Below are 19,164 nucleotides of genomic sequence, written 5' to 3'. Positions count from 1 at the left end.
TTCTCTATTTTTCTCTTTATTTTATTACTTTCAAGATTGAGACTTCCAAATTCTTGTCCAAATGTCCACATTCTCTTGCTACCTATAATTTTTTCAACTCTTTTTAATCACAATGTTATAAGTACAGCGTTTAAGCTTATACAACACATTAATCTTATGCACTCTCTTCCCTATTCCAAGGCCCATTCCTTAGATGGAATCCTTTTTAACAATTTCTATTCTCAGGTTTTCTGGTGGCTGTCCTCCTATCTCCTATATTTCTTGGAAAAATAAATTTTCTAATGTAAAAATATTATACATCTATATAACCTTTAGAAAACAAAATTTTAAATGAGAAAACTAAAATTAGTTTCTCCTTATGATGAGATAACTATTACAAACTTGGGAATTATTTTTTCATTTGATCTATATATTTAAAAGGATATATTTATATATTTTATGCCCAAATAAACTTTTCTCTATATATATATGTATGTGCAGTTTATGCTATTTATGGTTTTAAATAATTTTAATATTTTTATTATAGTCAACTAAATAACTACATTAAATTAATTATAAATATTTTCTTTCCCTCATGCCTGTTATGTAGTCACTCATTCTATTTATTTGATTACCTTTTCCTAATATTATGAAGGAAATTATCAAATTGATCCTTACTGTCAAAGATTTAATTTTCCATGATGTCAAATCTATTCTTTTGTTTCTACTATAAATTTTAAAACTTGTATTGCCTTTTATTTACTTTCTAGTTCTATCGGATCTTTCCTGGTCCTCTCTTCTCAAAATGATTTCCTTGAGTGTCATTTATGTTGTTCTTTCTTTTCAGACTCTTATTTTCTTATGTATCTGATTTATTTCCTAGAAGATAATTCTTTTTTTTTTTTTCATTTTTCTGAAGCTGGAAACGGGGAGGCAGTCAGACAGACTCCCGCATGCGCCGGACCAGGATCCACCCGGCATGCCCACCAGGGGGCGACGCTCTGCCCACCAGGGGGCGATGCTCTGCCCATCTGGGGTGTCACTCTGCCACAATCGGAGCCATTCTAGCGCCTTAGGCAGAGGCCACGAGCCGTCCTCAGCACCCGGGCCAACTTTGCTCCAATGGAGCCTTGGCTGTGGGAGGGGAAGAGAGAGACAGAGAGGAAGGAGAGGGGGAGGGGTGGAGAAGCAGATGGGCGCTTCTCCTGTGTGCCCTGGCTGGGAATCGAACCCGGGACTCCTGCACGCCAGGCCGACACTCTACCACTGAGCCAACCGGCCAGGGCAAAGATAATTCTTAAGGAGTATTAAACACATCAATTCAGTCTTTAAATTTTACTGTGCTTCTTATAATGAATAATTTTCAAAGCAGAATTACTTCCTTTATTATTTTTCTTTTTATAAAAATATTTTTATAAGACCTATGCAGCTTACTTTATTTTTTCCTTTACTTAAGGTTAAATGAAGCTATTTAACCAAAGTCCATATTTGGACAATTCCATTCTATTCCCATTTATTTCCATTCCATCCCCCTTGGATGGCTATCATCACATTACATAAATATTTTACAAGTTAGCTACTATGCACACTTCTCAACCTTTTGTTCAAGGTCATAAGGGATTAATCTAGCATGAGTCCACTGGACTGAAGTGAGATTATCTCCCCCTCACATTTCTTGGTTTTGTGACATTCAGAGATAACTGAATGCCCTCAACACATTGTCCCTATTATGTAGTACATCTCTACAACTCTCCTTGTCGCTCCTATCCACCAAAATGATTCTCACACAGGGCCCAGAGCTCACAGTGTAAAACCTTCCACTGGCCATCCACTTCTGCTTCCTATCCTGTTAGTTCATTAGAATTTCACTCCTGGAATGAATGTGGAAAGAAGCTAGGAGGGATCAAGCATTACTCAGTACATTATATAATATAATGTGTCTGTGTTATTCTGATTTATTGAGTTAGTTAATTAGAATAAGTAGCCATTTTGATATAACTTAAATCTAAAGTATTGTTGTTTACACGGAATACCTTTAAAGCAATCGCTATGTATAGGGTGCTGTCCTCTCTACAAAGTGGGCTCAGTTGTAAATGGTTCTTTGATTATAAGCAACAGACATTATCTCTGGCAAACCTAGAAGGGAGTAATTAATGGGAAGAGTTCAGAACAGGGTGCCCTCAGGCTTGAAATAAATCTAAAGAGCTGGAATTAAAACTATAGAAAATCCAAACTAAGATCTCAGTAATAACAACTGAGTGAGAATCTGGGAAGACCGAGTTAGGATGAATTCCTTCCATCTATCCATCTATTTCTTTTTTTTTTCTTTCTTTTTTTTGGTCTTAGCAGACACCAAGTTAAAGATCCAGAGTTCTGAGTAACAGAATCCCATTGGTTAAGGTTAGGTTACTTAGGCTTAATTACTGAGCTGTTGAATAAAGAGATGAGGAATCTTCAGATGGCCTAGTGAGATGGCAGGTGGCAGAAGTTACAATTCTACTTTAGCTGTGCACAATGCAGGACAGTTACTTTACTGGAAAGATGCTGGAATGCTATTTAGTTTTAATGAAAGCTGGACTGTAAAAGTAATTAAAAACATATAATTTTTTAAGTTTTTCATTATGAACCACCCTGTATATAATCTTTAACTGCATATATGTGTGGCATGCCCAAATTATTAACAAATTGCTTAACTACCTTTCAAGAAAAGTGAACTTCTATTTTAATCTGGAGAGCTCCTGAGTATATGCCTGGTAATGCCTATATGAGATCATCAACTAACTAAGTAAAGGTGATAATATCAAGCAAATATTAACTTCATAATAGCTGAAAATTAAATAGATTGTTTACAGCCTAAAACATTAAAGTTGGTCACCTTTTGAAATGGTACTGTTAATATATCAGTGTATCCTGTCTAGATAATTATTTGTGAACATAAAATTCTGAAAGTGCTGATAATTGCCTTTTTAAAAGGACATTTTATCCAGGGAGCGAGATTATACCACTAAGTAAAATAACAATTTCTGTGGTCTGCAAACGGTGCAGCCTACTTAGTAGAGATCATTGAATGAGGTACATCTACCATTGTACATGTCAATGGTGAACCAGTTCATTCAGAAGGAAAGGTTGGGAAGAAATTGGGATAAAGAGGGAAGGAAAATTGAGATTCTAGGAACAGTTTTTTTTTCTCTTTGATTTCTTCATTAAAGAGACTCTGGAAACTTAAAGAAAATAATCAAAAATTAAACTGATATTTATTAGGGCAAAACTAAAGGGGTAATAAAATGTTTTGCAATATGTATATAAATAGCAAAAAAAAGTAACTTTTTTATCTGATCAGGTCTGGAAATGAGCATTCTAGGACAGCAAAACATCTAATGATTGATAAAGTAGGCCCTTAAATAGGACTGAGTGCTTTTGTCCAATGCAATGAAGCTCTTAGTAATCACTGAAGAACGGTCAGCAAATTATTACATCTGTGCATATGTATAAGGAATCACAAAGGTACCAGGTTTTTCAAATTCTTAAAAAGATTTAACCTTAGTATTAAAAGTCTGAAAGAAAGATGCACTAACTTTTGAAAATGAATTGGTAATAACATGCTACAATGAAACACAAGTTTTGGGAAAAGTTGGTAATATTATTTTCATGGTTCTAAATTTTCTCAAATTATCTAAAGACGATCAATTATGAGACACTCAGTATAATTCAAGTATCTGACATGATTAAAGGTTCTTATTTATAAAGGAGATGGTGTGTCTTTAACATTTGTTATGTGCTACAATTAATAGTCATAAATGTTTTTGTTCAAATAAGATCCATACGATCATGTAAAGAAAATAATTTCTCATAGAGCAGTAAAAATCAGAAAATGATTTTCTGGAAGTGTTCTGATTGCATTGTAAAGATAGTACTTGTAAACTGTTATAATTTTTGCTAAAAACTTTATAATAGGCCCTGGCCGGTTGGCTCAGTGGTAGAGCGTCGGCCTGGCGTGCGGGGGACCCGGGTTCGATTCCCGGCCAGGGCACATAGGAGAAGCGCCCATTTGCTTCTCCACCCCCTCCCCTCTTTCCTCTCTGTCTCTCTCTTCCCCTCCCGCAGCCAAGGCTCCATTGGAGCAAAGATGGCCCGGGCACTGGGGATGGCTCCTCAGCCTCTGCCCCAGGCGCTAGAGTGGCTCTGGTCACGGCAGACCGACGCCCCAGAGGGGCAGAGCATCACCCCCTGGTGGGCAGAGCGTCGCCCCTGGTGGGCGTGCCGGGTGGATCCCGGTGGGGCGCATGCGGGAGTCTGTCTGACTGTCACTCCCCGTTTCCAGCTTCAGAAAAATACAAAAACAACAACAACAACAAAAAAAACACTTTATAATAAATAATATAGAGATAAATTCTATCCCACCAGAAAGAGAAAATTAATTAGGAAAATATTTTTCAAAAGGCTTAGACATTTTTGAGGTTCAAGTTCAACCTCTTTCTGTAAACACTTCTTTTTCATTCAGTATTCCATGATCCGGAGGTCCAGGATGGGTCAATGTCAACTAGGACCTATTAAAGTCTAAGAAAAATGACTCTTCTGAATTACTGCTTAGAAAAAAAAGAGAAAAATGACCAGGTAATAAAGACTAAAAATTTAAAATGAGAAAAGGAAAATTTAAAATGTTTTAAGTATTTATTTCAGTTTATTGAAGTTCCTTTAGAGATTTATTTTTTCAACAATAAAATAAAGTGATAGTAATTAATAAGGGGATATATTGGTAAAAAACCTATGAATATTGCTTTCCTTTGACTTCATAGGTAGAAAACAATTAAGGAAATAATGAATCCATAGTCAAGGATAACAAACACCATCCTTGTGTTACAAAGTTGGGATACAAGAGGATTTTGATTCCAATTCAGAAATACTTAGGAAACTCAAAGCAGTAGACACCTAGAATGTGGGGCAGATTGTTAATCAAACAGGAGGTTCTCAACTCCCTTATATAATAATGCATTCCAGAACAGGATACACTCATCAGAAATACACATAAAAATCTGTAAAAAAAAAAAAAAAAAATAAGTTCCTGTTAGGGAAATATAGACTAAGGTAGAAGGATCTTGACAAAATTTCCTTAAACCTCAAGCTTTAATTGCTTCAGCCTCAGGGCAACCATAAACTTGAGAAGTGACAGTTTATATGGATTTTATGAGCCTGTTTACACTGTTATTCATGAAAAAAGTTAGTTTAGCAACTGCTCTGCCTCATGTTACTTATGCCACCTCTGAATTAACTAGCATATTCTTAAAGAAACAAAAGAGCTTGTCTCGAGAAAGCAGCACAAGGCAATTAGGTTTGATATCAATATCCTCACAAAATTATTTTAAGAGTTAATTTAAATACTTTCTACCGAAGGACGTTTGTGAGAAGGCTGCAGTCCATGGGAAGCTCATCTGCTCAAATTTTATTTGCTCGCCCAGTAAATATTTATAGAACATTTAACACATAACAGAATAGGTGCTGGCTTCCAAAAGATAAAAAGCAGCTGTTTGTGCCCCTGAGACCCTCACATTTCTAAAAGAAACATTTCAAATCACTCTCCAGCTGAGAATGATGGTGATTATTTTAATTACTAGAAATCAAAAACTTCCTATTGAATAATTAATGTTACAAATCAAATTTATATATATATATATATATATATAAAGATAAAGATGAGGTTGACTGTCAATAAAAAATAGAGTATAAATCTCCCTAAACATTAACATGTAAATATATATAATTGTTTGATGATTTACCATGCCATAAACTGATGATAATTTGTTGTTCAAACCTGACTTCTGATTGTAGTAACATTCATTAAGCATTTCAAAAACTGAGGATTTTTTTTTTTACTTTTGATGTGAAAAGTTTGAGTAAACATATAAAATGTGGCAGAGAAAAATGCAACATCCAGGATTTGGGCTTGAGGGGAAAAAATAGGTTTAAACCGTGGTTCTGCTGCCCTACTTAATTTAACGAGGGGAAAACCGTTCATTTACTTAACTGTTTCTTCATGTTTATAGTGAAAATGATAATAAATGAATTGCTATCTTATATTATTGTGGTCATTGTAAGGATTAAATCAAGGCAATATATGTAATATAGTGAAGTAGTAATTATAACTTTATTATTATTAATTATTAAAAATCTAGCAAACTATAAGCATCTGGAGACCAGGGATAGTGGCCAGTGCTCCTTAGAATCCAGAGACCAACAAGTGAACATCACATGGGCTCCACTCCAGATCTACTGGAGCAGAATTTCTGCACAGCACCCAGGATCTGTTTCAACAATGTAATTTTACGCACACTAGTTCTGAGAAGCACTGCTCTAGGCTGCTCTCAGCTATATTTACAGTGTCCAGATTTAACAGTGAGCAATAAATTAGAGCTCAATTCATATTTGTTTAACTGTTCAATTGCTAATACTTCTTTTTTTAAGTTATCTTTTCTGACTCTTACTATTGGAACCAGAAATTCCTTTTGGTCTTTTGCGGGTGACATTAAAATAAACAACAAAAATTATATTTGCAGGTATTTTACATTGTTGGAAATTCTCTTTGGTTGACAATAATAGCAGTTGTGAACATATCGGGTAATGTGTGTAAAACAGCTAGCAAAATTCCTGGCATCACACTGTGAGCATTCAAAAATAACACATCATTTTGGCTGTCTTTCCTTCCTAGCTTGGCTAAAAAATAAATTTTATTAGAAACATGAATATATAGAACCTTCACAGAAGAACTTTACTCTGCAAGAAAGAGTTTTACTATTTGGTCTGATTTTCTACTTTCAGGATCACAATCAATATTGATTGGGATTCAAAAAACTTTACCATACTAAGTGATAGATTATTAAACTGTATTTAATCTCTTCTGTTTTACCATATGAGAGAGTTAAAATAAAGCATGATAATCAATAAGCAAACTACTACTGCAACTCTCCTTGACTGAAGATGCTTTGCACACAATATGTGTAGAAATAGAAACTTTGGAAAGAAAAGTCTTATAGATGCGTATCTGTAGTAATGATCATGAAAATAAATTATATATACATAATATATAAATACAAATAACTGGACAGCAAATACAAGAGGGAAGAGGGGGAGGGAGCAAGGGGGGAATTATGGGGGTGTTTTAGGGGGCATGGATAACAGGACAGCAAATCACAGAGGAAAAGGAGGAGGAGCTCAGGGGGAGGGGGCTATGGGAGTGTAGTGGGGGCATGCTGTTGGGAAGTGAGGGTGTTATATTGAGTGGGACACTTGAATCCATGTTAACACAATAAATTTAAAAAGTTAATAAAAAATTTACTTAGGAATATACCCTAAGAACACCATAGAACCATTCCAAAATGAGAAATGCACCCCCATGTTTATGGCAGCATTGTTCACAATAGCGAAGATCTAGAAACAGCCCAAGTGTCTGTCAGTGGACGAGTGGATTAAAAAGCTTTGGTATATATATACTATGGAATACTACTCAGCCATAAGAAATGATGACATCAGATCATTTACAACAACATGGATGGACCTTGATAAGATTATACGGAGTGAAATAAGTAAATCAGAAAAAAATAAGAACTATATGAATCCATACATAGGGGGTGGAGGTGGAGGTGGTGGGGGAAGGGGTGAGGAAGGAGAGAGAGGGAGTGGGGGGAGGGGAGGGGTGCAAAGAAAATCAGATAGAAGGTGATGGAAGACAATTGACTTTGGGTGAGGGGTATGCAACATAATCAAATGTCAAAATAATCTGGAGATGTTTTCTCTGAACATATGTACTCTGATTTATCAATGTCACTGCATTAAAATTAATAATAAAAAATGTAAATAAAAAGAAAAACAAAAAAAACAAAAAAATTACTTTAAATAAATGAATAAATAGATAAAAATAAAATTGAACTCTTAAAAAAATCATGAAAATGAAGAGTAAGCTATCCATTCTGTAAACATCTGATTCTCTCTGGTAGGTATTATGTCTGTAATGAAATACATGTTCATTAACAAAGCCTAAGACTTTGAGTTTGTCTGTTGTATTTTGGTCATTAGTAAGCTGTAGGTGCAATGTAATTGAGGACTTTCTCCCGAAAAAGAAACAGGATACTGTGGGGTTATACTTTCAGCTATAAAAATGGTGAGAAGATTCTTGTACTTTAAAAAGCTTTCCCCTGGGAAATATACTTTTAAAGCTTCAAAGAATGTTAAAGCTTTTCAAATAAGCCCTAAATGGACATCTGCAGTCTATGCTGTACTTCAGTAAGATGGGAATGGTTGTCATGTCAAATCTCTACAGGCCGGCTTTGCTCATGTTTTGCTGGGTAAGATATTCCACTCAAGCAGAATGAAACCTAACCTTTAATGTTACATTCTGTAGAACAGGCCCCAGTGACACGTAAGAGGATGTTATCACTGGATCTCAATGGATTTGGTTTAAAACAGCTTCTTTTCTGCAAGACAGATATCAGATGGGAGTTCTCTACAAGAGAAAGAACCCGTTTTCTCTTTATAGAATAACTTTAAAAATGAAAATTGTTCAAAATAATCACAAGAAGAAGACAAGGATATTAGCATCACAAAATTCTTCATGCAACATGAAAAGAAGGCCCCCAAAATCTGTATTGATCTGTAAACAAAATATAAATCAGAAAGATGTCCTAGTCTATTTCAGATTATAACTACCACGCTATAAAACTCATAAGTCACCAAAAACAAATAAGTCTGGTATAAATACAATTTATAAAAATATATAGATGTATATATGCTATCATTTTATCTATCTATCATCTATATATATATATATTTATCTCTATTTAAAATTCAATGAGTTGAGTAATTAAAATCAATTATTGTAATATAAAACTAATGTGACTCCAAACATAATAAAGTATATTTAAATTAATAATTAGTTTGATTAATATAATATGATTTCTGTTTACTTGTTGTCTACTACTTATTTCCCCAGAGACCAAAGTAGAAGTTGTTAAGTCCTGAGGAAAAATATAATTTATTCTTTGACCAGAAGAATATAAATATAAATTTGATATTAAAACTAACTTAATTTCAAAATTATTAACTATATAAAACACTGATGTCTCACCAAAAATTTTATTAAATTTTCACATAAATTATTTTTGTTTTATTAGCATTAATTAAAAATATTACCTTTCAAAATATGAATTTTAATATTTTGAGACATCATAAGTTAATGGTTAATTAAGTACAAGTATCTCTCTTTTGAGGAATACCTTATCTCCATAGAGAAATAACATGGAAATTTCATAATAAAGCTGTTCCTTTGATGCCTATTGTTGGAAAAACAAGGAAATTATCTATTTTACTTTATTTTTTTAATGTGCTCTTAATATTGATGACATTAATAAGGGTATTTCAAAGCTTTTTAAAAAGTTTATTTAACAAATACATAAATAGTACTTATTATGTACTAGGTACACAATTCTAAGCACTTTGAATATGTTAATTTGTTTAATCCTCACAACAACTTTATGAAATAAATGTAGCAAATTCCTGTTGCTGATTAAAGAAACAGAGTCAAGTAGCCATATAATGCCCTAGGTCAAAAGGTCATGGAGCTGGTACGAACCCAGGCAATTTTCTGCCAGAATGTGTCCTTTACCACCATTTTAGCTGCTGCTTCAGTGTGGACTTAGGAACAGTTCATTTGTTCAAATTAAATTTTCTTGAAGACTATATTATAATTGAGTGAAATAGAATTTAAGGATTTTCAAAAATATTGGTCCAGTAGACACTTCTTTTGTTTTAAATGAAAGCATCATATCATCTGTCTGCAGCCAAAAGCAACAACAACCTCAGAGGAAAAACCAAGGTGTTTGTAACAATTCAAATCCAAGTTCCTAGAAAGTAGGAGTTCAATATTGGTACAAAAACAGGAATACTTTCTACATAAGAGTACATGCCACAGTTCTCATGGGTTCCAGCTTGAGATTTGTGACTTAAATAATATGGATTTCGAAGTAAAAATCGCCCTGGCCAGTTGGCTCAGCGGTAGAGCGTCGGCCTGGCGTGCAGGGGACCCGGGTTCGATTCCCAGCCAGGGCACATAGGAGAAGCGCCCATTTGCTTCTCCACCCCCCCCCTCCTTCCTCTCTGTCTCTCTCTTCCCCTCCCGCAGCCAAGGCTCCATTGGAGCAAAGATGGCCCGGGCGCTGGGGATGGCTCCTTGGCCTCTGCCCCAGGTGCTAGAGTGGCTCTGGTCGCCGCAGAGTGACGCCCCGGAGGGGCAGAGCATCGCCCCCTGGTGGGCGTGCCAGGTGGATCCCGGTCCGGCGCATGCGGGAGTCTGTCTGACTGTCTCTCCCCGTTTCCAGCTTCAGAAAAATACAAAAACAAACAAACAAACAAACAAAAAAACGAAGTAAAAATCTATGTGGAGTTGGCCCTTGCTGGTTGGCTCAGCTGTAGAGCCTGGACCAAGAGTGTGAAAGTCCTGGCTTGAATTCCCAGTCAGGGCACACAGGAGAGGCGACCACCTGCTTCTCCGTCGCCCCTCCCTCTTCTCTCTCTTTCTCTTTCTCTCTTTCTTCCCATCCTACAGCCATGACTTGACTGATTCAAGCACATTGGGCACTGAGGATGGTTCCGTGGAGCCTCCGCCTCAGGTACTAAAAATAGCTTGGTTGAAAGCACAGCCCTAGATGTGCAGATCATCAGCCCTGGATGGAAATTGCCAGGTGGATTCTGGTTAGAGTGCATGAGGGAGTCTGTCTCTATATTTCTCTTACCCCCATTTAAAACCAAAACAACTCAAATCTATGTGGAATTTTAGCTAGATCATAATATAAAACCTTAGGGGAAAATGTATATATATGTAAAATGTTCCTTTAAGGACTAATAACTGATCATAATGGATACTGGAGGAGGCCCCAATGATTGTGGGAGACAAAAGAATGAAGCTTGTTAAAGAAACCTGAGAAAAATTTTAATTAAACACTGTTATTTTTAGGAGGGGACCATTTTGCATTTCTTATTTTGCTTTTGTGGCTCCTTTCCCTAGAAATGAATAGCTGAAGTTATACATTTGGGAGAAAGTAGAAAAAGGTTGCTCATCTCAGATGTTGCTGGACAGTGGAAGGTGTGTGGTGAGTGAGATGGCAACTGTGATAAGGTCACATAGTAAGACCACTGTTCAGCTCTGAGGTGATTGCTGCCATTTGTCACTGGGATCCCGAAATCGGCAGGTCTTCGACATTTCAACTTGCATTGAAAATGTCCCAGATTTTAAATGATGCTTACAGACTTGTTGGTGACTTCCTGTAACATAAGACTTTTAGAACATCCTCATTGGATATTGGATGTACGCATATAATTAAAGGCAGGTGCAGGAAGAAAAGCAGGGCAAACAAACATCAATGATGAGAAGGATAAAAGAGAAGACTAGTGTCGAGGGCAAGAAAACGGAATACGTATTTCCAGGCAGCAGGACCACGCTGCTGTGTCAAAGATGCAAGATCTTGCAGGCCCCTGGAGGAAACGTCAAATCACTGGAGTTGAAAATTCAAAAGTTCCTAGCAACCGCGCATATACAGAAGAGAAACTAGACTGCATCTAGACGGTGAGACCAAAATTTTCAAACTCACTGTCTATAAACAACTCAAAATTAGTCCAAAGTGGGTACTTTATTGAGTGATTAAGGAAAGAGTGAAATGTGAGTATTACCAAATGAAAGGTGGTTGCTAGCCTGAGGTGAACTTTTCAGTGCTTATAAGTAATATGGAAGGAATCAAAGAAAAGGGACTGACAATAAAAAAAGAGGAATTAATTATGGAGAAATTGTCTCAGAGGACACAGAGAGAGGAATCTACATCACAGAGTGTGGGTTCGCTTTGGAAAGGCACCAAGGGAAGTTGTAAGCTTGACTAAAGGAACTCCCTGTGAGCAGGGGCCCATATCTGTTTTAGTCACTTCACCCCATATTCACAACTGAGCGGCACTAAGATGTATCCAGGACTGAACATTCATGGCAATGATTACTTGGACTCATTTAAAGTCATTTAAAATTTGCAGGTGAAACAGCAAGCAGCCAGTGCAAAGGTAAAGCTCTAAGCAAATGGATGCTTATTTCTAATACCTCTGTGACACAGTCTCATGCAGTCAGTTTATCCCCAAAGTCTGCTCATCAGTTTGTCTTTTTAGAGTAAGAAATTTTCCAGTTCCTATTAGCCCCAAAGTATAAGATCATTACTTTTTATGACACATTAGGCTGTGGGAAGAATAAAGGATAGGTGGCATGATGTGTCAGCAACCCAAGGACACTATTATTGTATAAGGAAATGTTCATTGAACCACAATTATATTATATATGGGTTTCTTTTGTGTTATTGGGCTTATTTCTACACTCAGTACTTTTTTCTACACTCAGTACTTTTTTTTTTTTTACAGGGACAGAGAGAGAGAGACAGAGAGAGGGATAGATAGGGACAGACAGACAGTAACGGAGAGAGATGAGAAGCATCAATCATCAGTTTTTCGTTGCGACACCTTAGTTGTTTATTGATTGCTTTCTCATATGTACCTTGACCGCGGGCCTTCAGCAGACCAAGTAACCCCTTGCTCGAGCCAGTGACCTTGGGCTCAAGCTGGTGAGCTTTTTGCTCAAGCCAGATGAGCCCGTGCTTCAAGCTGGCGACCTCGGGGTCTCAAACCTGGGTCCTTCTGCATCACAGACTGATGCTCTATCCACTGCACCATGCCTGATCAGGCACTACTGTACTTTTGAAGAATGTGTTAGTTTTAAAGGTTCAACTAAGATTAGAAGTCATATATAATTAGAAGTGCAAATCAAAATGGCTTTATTATTTTCTCTGCCAGTTCTAAGGGGACTGGCATCCTAGTTGGGATTTAGTAAGGCAGATAAGAGAATTAAAATTATTGGTGAGAATACAATTGTAATAGTAGAGCAACTACTGGAAAAACAATAAAATTCAGAGCCTACTATTGGATTAAAAAAATAGAAAGCAGTCAAAGAACTTTATGATGCAAAGAAATGAAAGAATGTAGTTTGTAGATGACATTGACATAAAGAATATTCCCATTACACTCTAAACTCAGAAAGTAACATTTCTAACATATATCCAAGCAGTGTACTAAATACTATAAGTGCATTGAATTCTCATGGAATTCCATCAATAGTCTACTCAGATAGTAATTGTTCTTATGTTATAGTTGGGGTAATAGAGTCTTAGAGAATTTAAATAATTTGCGAAATATCACATGATAAGAAAAAAATGTACATGTGTGAGCATGGGTTAAACACTCAGCCTGTTTAAATCTAGATTTTTAACTCTTAATTACTTGAATACTATCTCCTGATTACAATGTTTCTGGCTGACAATAGGTGACCCTGTAGAAGTTTGTGAGAGTGGAGTGTAAAAATGATTTGTAGGTAGAGGAACCAAGGTTTGAATATCCATGTTGAACGTGAGTCATGTCCAGAACAATGACAAATCATATGGCAAAGAGGACAACAGTGAGTTACATGCCCAGATCTTGAAAAGATGAGGAGTGCTGATGTAGAAATGTATAATGACAGATAAAAATGGAGTAGAATAATTGGAAAGCAAAAACTTCAGAGAAGAAAGTTTGTTAAATCAAGTTGCTAAAATAGCAGTTTGGAAAGTTAAATAGAAATACTAAAGGGGGTTTTCCAACCAGATTCAAAGAACAAAAGAAAACATAACCCCAAGTAACAGCTCCACCAAGAAAACAATAAAACCAAACTTAAACTGTGACAACAACAAAAAAAAAAAAGGGGAGAAAGGATGAAGATTAACAGTAGCAAAGGACGATGAAGTGCAGAAACACTCATAAGAAAGGGTACTACAATGAATATGGTAGATACCCTTTTCATTACTTAATGGTAACAACCCTAGAAAAAACCACCACAAAAACACTTGACTTAAAAAAGGTAGCAACAGAGGAAAGAAGTATGGAATACAAACAAACAAAAACAAACGATAGAAAAACAAAAGAGAAGAATCAAACAAGATACAAAACTAACAGAAAGCAATTTATAAAATGGCAATAGGGAACCCACAAGTGTCAATAATTACACTAAATGTAAATGGATTAAACTTACCAATAAAAAGACACAGAGTAGCAGAATGGATTAAAAAAGAAAATCCAACTGTATGCTGCCTACAAGAAACTCATCTAAGCAACAAGGATAAAAACAAATTCAAAGTGAAAGGCTGGAAAACAATACTCCAAGCAAACAACACCCAAAAAAAAGCAGGTGTAGCAATACTCATATCTGATAATGCTGACTACAAGACAGAAAAGGTACTCAGAGACAAAAATGGTCATTTCATAATGATTAAGGGGACACTGAATCAAGAAGACATAACAATCCTTAATATATATGCACCAAACCAAGGAGCACCAAAATATATAAGACAGCTACTTACTGACCTTAAAACAAAAACTGACAAAAATACAATCATACTTGGAGACCTCAATACACCGCTGATGGCTCTAGATCGGTCATCCAAACAGAGAATCAATAAAGATATAGTGGCCTTAAACGAAATATTAGAACACCTGGATATGATAGACATCTACAGGACATTTCATCCCAAAGCGACAGAGTATACATTTTTCTCTAGTGTACATGGAACATTCTCAAGAATTGACCATATGTTGGGCCACAAAGACAATATCAGCAAATTTAGAAAAATTGAAATTGTACCAAGCATATTCTCTGATCATAAAGCCTTGAAACTAGAATTCAACTGTAAAAAAGAGGGGGAAAAACCCACAAAATTATGGAAACTAAACAACATACTTCTAAAAAATGAATGGGTCAAAGAAGAAATAAGCGCAGAGATCAAAAGATATATACAGACAAATGAAAATGAAAATACGACATATCAGAATCTCTGGGATGCAGCAAAAGCAGTAATAAGAGGAAAGTTCATATCACTTCAGGCCTATATGAACAAACAAGAGAGAGCCGAAGTAAACCACTTAACTTCACACCTTAAGGAACTAGAAAAAGAAGAACAAAGACAACCCAAAACCAGCCGAAGAAAGGAGATAATAAAAATCAGAGCAGAAATAAACGAAATAGAGAACAGAAAAACTATAGAAAAAATCAATAAAACAAGGAGCTGGTTCTTTGAAAAGATCAACAAAATTGACAAACCCTTGGCAAGACTCACCAAGGAAAAAAGACACAGGACTCAAATAAATAAAATCCAAAATGAAAGAGGAGAAATCACCACAGACATCATAGATATACAAAGAATTATTGTAGAATACTATGAAAAACTATATGCCACCAAATACAACAATCTAGAAGAAATGGATAAATTCCTAGAACAATACAACCTTCCTAAACTGAGTCATGAAGAAGCAGAAAACCTAAACAGACCAATCAGCAGGGAGGAAATAGAAAAAACTATTAAAAACCTCCCCAAAAATAAAAGTCCAGGCCCAGACGGTTATACTAGTGAATTCTATCAAACATTCAAAGAAGACTTGGTTCCTATTCTACTCAAAGTCTTCCAAAAAATTGAAGAAGAAGCAATACTTCCAAACACATTTTATGAGGCCAACATAACCCTCATACCAAAACCTGGCAAGGATGGCACAAAGAAAGAAAACTACAGACCAATATCTCTAATGAATACAGATGCTAAAATACTAAACAAAATACTGGCAAACCGAATACAACAACATATTAAAAAAATAATACATCATGATCAAGTGGGATTCATCCCAGAATCTCAAGGATGGTTCAACATACGTAAAACGGTTAACGTAATACACCATATCAACAAAACAAAGAACAAAAACCACATGATCTTATCAATAGACGCAGAAAAGGCTTTCGATAAAATACAACACAATTTTATGTTTAAGACTCTCAACAAAATGGGTATAGAAGGAAAATATCTCAACATGATAAAGGCCATATATGATAAACCATCAGCTAACATCATATTAAATGGCGTAAAACTGAGGACTTCCCACCTTAAATCAGGAACAAGACAGGGTTGTCCACTCTCTCCACTCTTATTTAATGTGGTGCTAGAAGTTCTGGCCAGAGCAATCAGACAAGACAAAGAAATAAAAGGCATCCACATCGGAAAAGAAGAAGTAAAGGTATCACTTTTTGCTGATGATATGATCCTATACATCGAAAACCCAAAGGACTCCACAAAAAGATTACTCGAAACAATAAACCAATACAGTAAGGTCGCAGGATACAAAATCAACATACAAAAGTCCATAGCCTTTCTATATGCCAACAATGAAATATTAGAAAACGAACTCAAAAAAATAATCCCCTTCATGATTGCAACAAAAAAAATAAAATACCTAGGAATAAACATAACAAAGAATGTAAAGGACCTATATAACGAAAACTACAAGGCATTGCTAAGAGAAATAGAAAAAGACACAATGAGATGGAAAAATATTCCTTGTTCTTGGATAGGAAGAATAAATATAATTAAAATGGCCATATTACCCAAAGTAATATATAAATTTAATGCAATTCCCATAAAAATTCCTATGACATTTTTTAAAGAAATGGAACAAAAAATCATCAGATTTATATGGAACTATAAAAAACCCCGAATAGCTAAAGCAATCCTAAGGAAAAAGAATGAAGCTGGGGGCATTACAATACCTGACTTTAAACTATATTATAGGGCCACAATAATCAAAACTGTATGGTATTGGCAGAAAAATAGACACTCAGACCAATGGAACAGAATAGAAAGCCCAGAAATACAACCACATATATATGGTCAAATAATCCTTGATAAGGGGGCCAACAACACAAAATGGAGAAAAGAAAGCCTCTTCAACAAATGGTGTTGGGAAAACTGGAAAGCCACATGCAAAAGAATGAAACTCGACTACAGCCTGTCCCCGTGTACTAAAATTAATTCAAAATGGATCAAAGACCTAAATATAAGATCTGAAACAATAAAGTACATAGAAGAAGACATAGGTACTAAACTCATGGACCTGGGTTTTAAAGAACATTTTATGAACTTGACTCCAATGGCAAGAGAAGTGAAGGCAAAGATAAATGAATGGGACTACATCAGAATAAAAAGTTTTTGCTCAGCAAGAGGAACTGACAACAAAATAAACAGACAGCCAACTAAATGGGAACTGATATTTTCAAACAATAGCTCAGATAAGGGCCTAATATCCAAAATTTACAAAGAACTCATAAAACTCAACAACAAACAAACAAACAATCCAATAAAAAAATGGGAAGAGGACATGAACAGACACTTCTCCCAGGAAGAAATACAAATGGCCAACAGATATATGAAAAGATGCTCAGCTTCATTAGTTATTAGAGAAATGCAAATCAAAACTACAATGAGATACCATCTCACCCCTGTTAGATTAGCTATTATCAACAAGACGGGCAATAGCAAATGTTGGAGAGGCTGTGGAGAAAAAGGAACCCTCATACACTGTTGGTGGGAATGTAAAGTAGTACAACCATTATGGAGGAAAGTATGGTGGTACCTCAAAAAACTGCAAATAGAACTACCTTATGACCCAGCAATCCCTCTACTGGGTATATACCCCAAAACCTCAGAATCATTGATACGTAAAGACACATGTAGCCCCATGTTCATTGCAGCACTGTTCACAGTGGCCAAGACATGGATACAACCAAAAAGCCCTTCAATAGAAGACTGGATAAAGAAGATGTGGCACATATACACTATGGAATACTACTCAGCCATAAGAAATGATGACATCAGATCATTTACAGCAAAATGGTGGGATCTTGATAACATTATACGGAGTGAAATAAGTAAATCAGAAAAAAACAAGAACTACATGATTCCATACATTGGTGGAACATAAAAATGAGACTAAGAGACATGGACAAGAGAGTGGTGGTTACCAGGGGTGGGGGGAGGGAGGACGCAGGAGGGAGGGAGGGAGAGAGTTAGGGGGAGGGGGAGGGGCACAGAGAAAACTAGACAGAGGATGACGGAGGACAATCTGACTCTGGGTGAGGGGTATGCAACATAATTTAATGACAAAATAACCTAGACATGTTTTCTTTGAATATATGTACCCTGAATTATTAATGTCATCCCATTAACATCAATAAAAATTTATTAAAAAAAAAAAAAAAAAAGAAAGCAGAGTTCACCCCAAGCATGAATTTCACCCACTAGAAACCACTCAGGGAGTAAATGAACATGTCAACAACAAAAAAAAAAAGAAAGTTAAATAGTAAACTATACTCAATGTTAACATTTCATTTTATTTAATATGATTGTATTATGAAGACTCCTAATGTTCTGTATTAGTTATGATAATTTTATATTGCTGCCACAAATTTAGCAGCTTAAAAAATTATTCATTATCTGAAAATTTCAGTGAGTCATTTATCTGAGTTCAGTTTCACAGAATTTTATATTTAGAGTTTCCCACAAGGCTGAAATCAAGATGTTGATCCGGGCTGGGATCTCATTGGAAATGTCAGCTAGGGGAAGGATCCATTTTGAAGGTCACATGTGGTTGGCAACTCTTAGCTAGTTGTCAGACTGAGGGATTTATTTCCTTGCTGGATGTCAGCTGGAAGCTGCCCTCAGTTCTTTCCCAAGTGTGCCTCTCCACAGACCAGGTTCTAACATGGCTGCTTTCTTCATAAAAGCTAGCAAAGTAAAGAATTTTCTACAAGGTGCGAGTCAGAATTCTGCATAATCCATTCATGGACACGCTACACTATACCACCATCTTTGTTATAGACATTGATTAGAAGCAGTCACAGGTCCAGCCCTTACTAGGGGAGTGGATATACTAGGATATGAATACCAAGACACAGAATTTATTGAGGACCATCTGCCACACTTTTCTAATAATAATCTTCTATTTTTTAACTGACATATCTTCTGTCACAAATGATGAGAAAGGGTTGTTAGAAAAAGACCTTAAAAGCAGAAAAAAAAAGGTCACAAGATATGATTTCATGGTTCTTGATCAATGATTTTTGTCTTCCTTCTAATGCCATATACTTGTAGAAATGAAGGCTATTCTCTCAGGGAAATATTCCTTGCTAACTTGACTCTTGCTTTGACCTGTAATTTATTTCCTACTTTATTATTGATAAACAGTTTCATTCTTCCCCTTTACTATGAG

This window comes from Saccopteryx leptura, chromosome 12 (genome assembly GCF_036850995.1).
Source record: "Saccopteryx leptura isolate mSacLep1 chromosome 12, mSacLep1_pri_phased_curated, whole genome shotgun sequence".
Taxonomy (NCBI): Eukaryota; Metazoa; Chordata; class Mammalia; order Chiroptera; family Emballonuridae; genus Saccopteryx; species Saccopteryx leptura.
The sequence above is the reverse complement of the archived record's forward strand: the minus strand, read 5'-3'. Positions refer to the sequence as shown.